We start from the raw sequence: 9,196 nt of genomic DNA, 5'->3' as shown, positions 1-9,196 counted from the left end.
TTTTGGCTTTGGTGTTTTGTTTTTATTGGTTTCAAGTGGGCCATCGGTGGAGCGTGTTTTTGGTTTGTTTGTAGAAGTTTGTATTTGATATTTGGTTGTGTGTTTAGGTGCTCTATATATACGACACATTTTTTCTTTGTGTGTTGCTATTTTAAGACTCCTAGCCTAACATTTCTTATGCTCGTTGGAATTTTTTATATTTTGAATAAATTTCATTTTAGCTTCTTAAAAAAAAAAGTATTCATAGGCCATGCATATGAAAGAAGATATTTTAAGGGTTAATAGTGTTTTTCACCCCTGTAATATAGGTCATTTCCGGTTTTCGCCCCTTTAAAAATTCCGGTTTGATTTATGCCCTTGTAAAAAAAAAAATTTCCGGAAAACACCCATCCCCCCTCCAACTCAGCAGATTCGCTGACGTGGCGCTGACTTGGTTTTTTTTTCATTTTTTATTTTTTTTTAATGCCACGTGTAAAAAAAAAATTTCCAGGTCAGATTTTTTTTAAAAAAATATTTAAAAATAAATTTTAAAAAATAAAAAAATCCAAAAAATAATAAAATATTCAGTTTTTTTTCCAGAAAATTTAAAAAAATCGAAAAAAAATCATAAAAATAAAAAAGTTTTTTAAAAAAAATTTAAAAAATCGAAAATAATTTTTAAAAAATAAAAAATCCAAAAAATCATAAAAACATTCAGTTTTTTTAAAAAATTTAAAAAATCGAAATATAAAAAAACAGAAAAATAGTCATATTTTTTTTCCAAAAAATTTTAAAACCGGAAAAAAAATAGATTTTTTTGAAAAATTTAAAAATTAGAAAAAACCTATTAAGATTGTTTTTGGAAATTTAAAAAATCAGAAAATATTATCAGATTTTTTTAAAATTAAAAAGATTTTTAAAAATTCTGGAATTTAATTTTCAAAATACAAAAAAAGTAAATTTTCAAAATTAAAAAAAAGGTCAGATTTTTTATAAAACATTCTGGAAAAAAAAATAATTTTTAAAAATCTGAATACAAATATAGAAAAATTCAGATTTTTTATTCGAAAATCTTATACCACAATTTTAATAAAATATTTCGAAAAAAATCATTTCATTCCAAAAATTATTTTTTTTGCCTAATGATTCTAACAAAAATCCATTTTGGGGCTATAGTAAGACTTTTTATTCTCAAATAATATCAAAGGGTTTTGCCATCGTCGTGAAAAGATTTTATGAGATTTATGATTTATGATTTCTACCTCCTCTATGGAAGAGCTTAATTATAGGAAAAATGGAATTTCCATGACTTTTATAAAAACCTCTAAATTTGTATTCAGATTTTTAAAAATTAATTTTTTTCCAGAATGTTTTATAAAAAATCTGACCTTTTTTTTAATTTTGAAAATTTACTTTTTTTGTATTTTGAAAATTAAATTCCAGAATTTTTAAAAATCTTTTTAATTTTAAAAAAATCTGATTATATTTTCTGATTTTTTAAATTTCCAAATACAATCTTAATAGGTTTTTTCTAATTTTTAAATTTTTCAAAAAAATCTAATTTTTTTTTCCGGTTTTAAAATTTTTTGGAAAAAAAATATGACTATTTTTCTGTTTTTTTATATTTTGATTTTTTAAATTTTTTAAAAAAACTGAATGTTTTTTGGATTTTTTATTTTTTAAAAATTATTTTCGATTTTTTAAATTTTTTGAAAAAAACTTTTTTATTTTTATGATTTTTTGGATTTTTTTTATTTTTTATAATTTTTTTTTCGATTTTTTTAATTTTCTGGAAAAAAAAACTGAATATTTTATTATTTTTTGGATTTTTTTTATTTTTTAAAATTTATTTTTAAATATTTTTTAAAAAAAATCTGACCTGGAAATTTTTTTTACACGTGGCATTAAAAAAAAAAAAACCAAGTCAGCGCCACGTCACTGAATCTGCTGAGTTGGAGGGGGGAGGGGTGTTTTCCGGAAATTTTTTTTTTTACAAGGGCGTAAATCAAACCGGAATTTTTACAGGGGCGAAAACCGGAAATGACCTATATTACAGGGGTGAAAAACACTATTAACCCATATTTTAATAAAAGGAAAAATAAAAACAAGAGATAAGGGGAAGGAAGAAAATCGAAAGGAAATATAACTATAAATCTTATAGCTATAAACTATGTCAAATATCTCTCGCATTTCTTTTAATTTTTTATAATAAATCAATCCTTAATTACTATTTTTAATAAATTGATCTTTTAAATCATAAAATATTTCTAATGTTACCATTTTTTTCATCCAATTTCGTTAAAAAGTGTTTACATTGTCATTTGACATTGAGGTGGTAGGTCTAAAAAGTGTCTATGAGTTATGACATCAAACATGATTACTTACTCACATTTTCTTCTTGTTGTTTCTAAATTCAAATATAATTTTATAGATAAATGTTTCATAAACAACATTATAATCAATTACTTGAATAATTTTGTTCGAATCAAGACTGAATAATACATACATGAACGTTAGTTTTAAGAGCAATGAATTTACTCCCAGCAAATGTATCATTGAACTTCCACCTAAACACTTTTTAACTGAGTTTGATAAAAAGAGGGTAATTTTGAAAGTATTTTATGACTTAAAGGACCAACTTATTGCAAAAAATACTTAAAGGGCGAACTCGTTACAAACATCTAACTTAAATGACGGCGGAAGGTATTTGGCTTATAACATATTAGATAGTTAAAATATTCATCCACAAGTCATAGTTCAACTGATAAAAATACTAAAATTGTTAGGTCGGACGTGGTAATCAGGGTTTAATCCCTTACTCTTCTACTTTTGTGAGTTTCCAATGACAATTGTCATATTATCTATCTACAAGAAAATAGTTAAAATATTCAATAAAATCTATAATAATTTTTTGTTGATAAAAATATATACATCAAAATGGCCATAAAGTTGCTTTAAAATAATTATTAACGCCCATCAAATTATTTTTTGTTAATAAATCATTTTTGGTTTAACTTTCCATTCCACTAACCTGAAGGAATATTTTTTTGGGTTTAATATCGGTGAGCTGATTTTAAAAACCATCCCCCTCTCACAACAACTTGAAATTATATCGGGGTAAAGAATAACACTATTTTCCGAATTCACCTATTTGGATGCGACAAAAATTGTGTATTTTTCTATAAAAAATAAAATAATTGTGTGTTATTTCCATCTCAATGTTATAAGCAAAATTAGGTATGGAAGGTGGTGAGTGAATAGTGTGTAGCACAAGTGAGTTGCCTGATATATCACCAGGTCTGGAACGACAAAGTGTGGTAGTAGTGAACGGCAATTAACTACCGTATACCAACAAAAGTAATTAACCGTCGTTAGAGGAAAATCGTAAGTTTGGGGTGCCTGAGAGCAAACCATGGGTGCATAATGAGCAATTTTCTTGATACTGAGGTTATCAAAAATTTGATGGGCCTATTCCTCTAATTACTCCCTCATCTCCATATTTTAAAGAGATTTACTTTTCCCACCCTATGGCTTTCCTCGCGCGCCCTATTTATTTTTTTTCATTTTTACCCTTTGTCTGTATTTCGTTTTCCGAAACGCATTGTTAGGGATTTCCAGCCTTATCCGGATTTTAAACTACGTAATGATTTTTTTCCAGAACTTTTACAATTTTAAGCTTTGAAATTCGTAAAATAAATGCAAATAAACATATAAAACAGAAATAAAAAGACAAAAAGATAAAAACAAATCATTTTATTGATATTTGAATAATACATTACAATAATGTTGAAGCTTTTTAAGCTTATTACATCCTAAAACTATTTCTAATCTTATCTTATTACATAAGTTATACCAGTGGCTCCAGTGACTCGTGGAGAGGAAAGAGGGTGGGAGGAAAGAAGATGGCGGGGAAGAAGAAACCAATGTTGCCTGATGGGACATACCAGTAGCTTTGATGTTGGAGGGGAGAGAGAGGGGGCACAGGGGACTCTAGGGAACAAGAGACCATGATGGTCAATATGACACCCAGACAAACCAACCTCGCACCCAGACTGACCCCGTCCCTATTGACCGATCATATGACCCCTAATGGATTTTCAAAGAGGCCTCTTTCTATGAAAAGCCAAAGATGGAAACACATCGTTGTAGAGGAGAAGAGGAGAAAGAAGAAGGTGTGAAATTTTTTAAGAAAATGAAGCCTATTTATAGGGGAGGGGGATGAAAAGAAGGTGGGAAATGCATTAAAACCGGTCAAAAAACGTGTTTTTCAACTTGGCTACCGCCCAAAACGTTTGAAAAACGTTTTCTTTGTGGTGCAGACCACCGGCCAAAAGCTTCTGGTATAGTTCGGAAAATATAATCCGGAATACACATATATTTCAGACTTTATATTCCGGAAAGATACGATCATGGCGTGAACCAAAGGGAAACTTGGGATTTTGTGTATGGTGATGCTTGGTTCGGATTTTAAAATTTGGATTGCTTCAGCATTGGATTCTTTTGTGTGTCCCACATTGCACCGACAATTTTCGTGGTCCACAACACCCAGATACCTCTATAAATAGGGGTCCCTGTTTTCATTACAAGTAAACTACAACGCCTAGATACCTCTGCAACATGGAATTCCCTGGCTTTGATCCGAACACCAAGCTAGCGGCAGTGTACTACAACGGTGGAACACCACCCCCATCTGTTTAGGATTCGCAACGATGTCACCTTCTCCGGGCTGAAGGATGAGCTGGATCAAATCAATCGTCAACTCAACCGCAGAGACACGAGGAGGGTGGTCGGTGTCGAATATCGATGTCCATTGTCCGACTCGGCCGGATCTCTCACGCTTCAGCCGGATGAAACTCACAAACGACAACGACGTGAGAACCATGTTCTCTGTCTTTGGTCAGCACAGCACTAGAGGACCGATCGAGTTGGACGCTTCGCTGGTTAGATCTGCTAAACAAATTCTGAAAAGTTTGCACCAGCCCAGGAACTACGAAGAGATCAGGGCCCTGCTGGAGGTACCAGAGGAGGAAGAAGTCAGTTTAGATGATCCGTGATAATGTGCTATGTTTTAATTAATCGCGTGTTTTATGTTGTTTTAATTGCGTGTTAGTTATGTGTTGTTGAATTAAGCTGTTGCATTATGTTTTGAATAATATATATATATATATATATATATATATATATATATATATAACTTTCAATATGTTTTAATTTACGTCAAAGATGTTCATTTAATCGATAAAATAACCAAAGATATGTTTTTCGGATTATGAAATCCGGATTCACCTATGGCGTAAGTGTGCTCTGGAAAACGAAATCCGGAATACCTCAACATAGGATTCTTTTGTGTGATCCACATTGCACCAAGAGTTTATGTGGTCCACAACATCCAAGGACCTCTATAAATACACTCTATCCGGTTTGATCTTCAATACCAACAAAACACACAAACACACTAAAGAAAACCATGCAAATTTTTGTCATCAAGCTGAGGATCTTTCTCACGCGGTCGCAAATAGATAGTTCTTTATTTGACTGCGTGATGAAGATCTTCAGCATGCTGTCAAAAATACAAACAAACACACCAAAGAGACCAGAGCAGATTTTTGTCATTGTGCTGAGGATCTTTCTCATGCTGTTTTAAATATATAGATCTCTGTATAACGGCATGATGAAGATCCTTAACATGCTGTCAAAAATATATAGATAGTCCTTGATGCCTCCTTGATAGATAGATAACTCAAAAATATCAAGAGGTTTCTATGAGTTAGATCTTGCTGCCTACCAGATGAATATGTCATTTGACAAGGCAGCATGATTTAACTCAAAGAAATCCTTTTGAAAACACCTTGCCTTTCTTCATTGTATTGCAGATCTAACTCCAAAGAAGAGGTTCTTATGAACTCGATCACGTTGGCCTGCCAATCGTAACATGTCAGTTGGCAGGCCGGCAGGATCGAGTTCAAAAGCTCCTCTTCGATCACCTTCCCAAAAGATTCATCATTTATGTTATTATGGTTTTTTTTAACTTTTTATTTGTCTTATGTTGCTTCTTTTTATGTTATATACCGTTGTTCTATTTTTTTTCCAAGCCATTCACCAAGAAATGCTCGAAATAAAAGGGTCTGGTGCAGTTTGGACTATAAAATCTGGAACATCTACATGCAATCCGGATTTTATATTCCGGAACACCTCAGTAAAATTTTGGCTGGTGCCGTTTCACCAAAGGTTTGGCCGGTTAGTGGAGTTTTAACGCGTTTTTTGGACGGTTTGAATGAAAAACACGTTTTTCTTGACTTTCAAATGCCCTAGGACTTGTTTTAGTCTATAAAAAGGTTTGGATCTTCAATATTTTCCTTCATTCTTCTTCACCTCATTTCTTGCATTTTCTTCAAAAAAAAAATTAAGTTTTTTAGGTAGCTTTTAGGAGTGTTTGTGGTGTCATGGTCATTGTTGACCGCTCATACGACCCCTGCAATTGCATTGCAGCTTATGCGGGGGTCGTATAACGGTCAACAGAGACCCTTGACATCAAAGAAAGACACAAAATTTCATATCGTATGCGTCCGGATTGTTGTTTCCGGAAACACTAACAATCTAGTTCAAAAAACGTAATTCGGACCACGGGTATTTGTGGAATTTTTGTAGGGCGCGTGAGAAGGCAGCAGGGTGGGAAAAGTAAATCTCTATTTTAAAAAGACAGTTTCTTATCACACCCTACTAACTTCTCGCACATCCTACAATACAACATTTTGGATTATATAATCCAAAAGCTGTAAAAAATACGTTAAAAACACCCTCCAACACCCTAAATATTTTGAATTATATAATCTAAAGCAGGTGTAAAGGTATAGAGGGTGAGAAAAAAAATTGTCTTTTAGAAATTCCAACAATAATCCTTTTCATTTTTGGATCTATTTGGATTGCTTTATTTTAACTTATCTGAAGACATAATTACTTATGTGACTCTTTTGAACAACTCATAAAAATAGTTTATAAAATATTCATAAGTTATTTTTATAAGTTCTCTAAGATTTTTTATGAAAACAACTTATAACTTATATAAAAGCATTTTAACTTTATTTTATCTTTTGTTATAAAAACATGATTATACATAAGAACATAGACGAATCTAAGTTAGCCACATTAGGGGCACATGCCCCCAATAAAAAAAATATTTGTTAATAATTTTTTTCAACCGAAAATTGAAGTATTGATTCGACTAAAAATTATTGAATAATTTTATCTGTGAAGAACATGTTTGACCCAATTTGTGAAAAATTAAAAATACAATCATGTGAGAAATAAACTATTAAATGTTAGGTTGGTCACATATACAGAAAAATATATCACTTTAGTAGTTTGAAAATGAATAAAACACCAAAAAATCTAAAATATGAAGATATTAGTGATCAATTCTTTTTTTTTTCTTTTTTATCACAAGAATCTTATATTATTTTATTCTTTAAAATAGTATCAATATAAGATGGAATCAAATTAAACACTTGGTGACTAGCAACCAACTTTGCCGTCCTAGCTAGACTATGGGCGACATAATTTGTTTGTCTCCGGATGAAACTTATCTTAAAGTTTGGAAAGTGTTGTAACAAATCTCTACAAGTAGCTATAATGTTTCCAAATTCAGATTGGTTATTAGTTCTGTCAACAATGATTTCTACCACTAACTTACAATCTAGCTCAATATGAAAAAAAAATTAGGGAAACTCAATATGCACTTTTGACATACCCAAATGACCAAGCCAAATAATAGCATCTCTTAGTCCCAATGCTTCAGCTTCTTGCGGAGGAGTGCCTTCATACTATTTAGTTAATGCTTTAATAAAATGGCCTTGATAATTCCTGAGACACATACCAATTTCAAAGCACCTTTGTTCACCAAATAATGTCGCGTCAACGTTACACTTGATATAATGTTCGTTCGGTGGCTGCCAGACCTATACCATCTGCTGCTGTGTCTTGTTGCATGTTCAATTCTAATATGTAGAATTTGGGACATCTTCAATTTTTTTGTTGGATATATCATGATGTACTTTTTTATTCTCAAATTTTTGTTTAAGGACAACGATGTCATCTTTTTCTCGCTTACGTATTGATATTTTTTTTTTACATAAATGTAGCATTAGTCCTCTTATTTTCCCAAACCATAATTTTGACCCACAGATTAAAAAATTTGATCAATTTTGACCATTTAATTTGATGAAGTAACAATAAATTATTCACTACTATCTTCTTGCATCATTTCAATTTGATCTTCTTTTGACTTCGTATGCTTGATCACAACTCAATTTAACACCCCATTTTTTTAAGACTTTAAGTAATTTATCTCTTAGTTTTCATGTCAAGTCACATAATTTATTGACACGCCATCAAATTGGATTGTCGAAATCGTGACTTGTTCAAAGTTTATGAAATGGTGGATAGAGGGAACCGAAATTGCAGTTTGACTAAAGTAGGGGGGCCAATCTAAGAAACACATTGTCCTTAAGGTGAAAATTGAGAGTCTACATAGTAATCCTCTTCAGGAGACCAAGTTTACTCTAGCCATTTTCCTTTTCCTAAAGATAGTCTCACAAGGGAGGAGGTGTTATGTTTAGCAAGGTATTGGGATTTGTTCAGAATGGATGTGAGATGATCGAACATATATTTATAAGTGAAGTTACTTCTCACCTTATAAATTGATTGAGTTAGACCAATTTTAAAATCCAATATAATATCAAAGCCTATCCAATATCGGTTGTGACACTTGCTATCAAAGTTTTCGTTATCAGTTTACTCAAATCATGCTCCAGATGTTCAATCATGAGCATGAAAAAGTGTGTTAAGAATCACACATTGAATGCGAGATAACTTGAACTTGTGTTTATAAGTGAACAGTACCATTTTTACGTACAAGTCAAATTTATGTTCCGTTAGGATCAACCACAAATTCAAATAGACTTAATGATTTTTTTTTTTTGAAGAAACTAAATGAAATATATTAAAGAAACAATCAGTCCCTCAAGCACAAGGTGTGCCGGAGGGAGCTGAAAAAAGTTAATTACAATACAGCAAGGCTAAAACAACCATAAATCAAAGACAAAACAGACATTACATGACAGTAATGTCTGTAAACAACATAAGGGATTTTGTCTCCAAAATGAATAGTCAAAAACAAAAGTGATATAGTTTGCTTTCAACCACCAATATGTTTGAAGTT

The sequence above is a fragment of the Medicago sativa genome, chromosome 5, assembly GCF_051527215.1.
Source record: "Medicago sativa cultivar Bolivia chromosome 5, Bolivia_mono, whole genome shotgun sequence".
NCBI lineage: Eukaryota > Viridiplantae > Streptophyta > Magnoliopsida > Fabales > Fabaceae > Medicago > Medicago sativa.
This window is presented reverse-complemented; position numbering follows the sequence as displayed.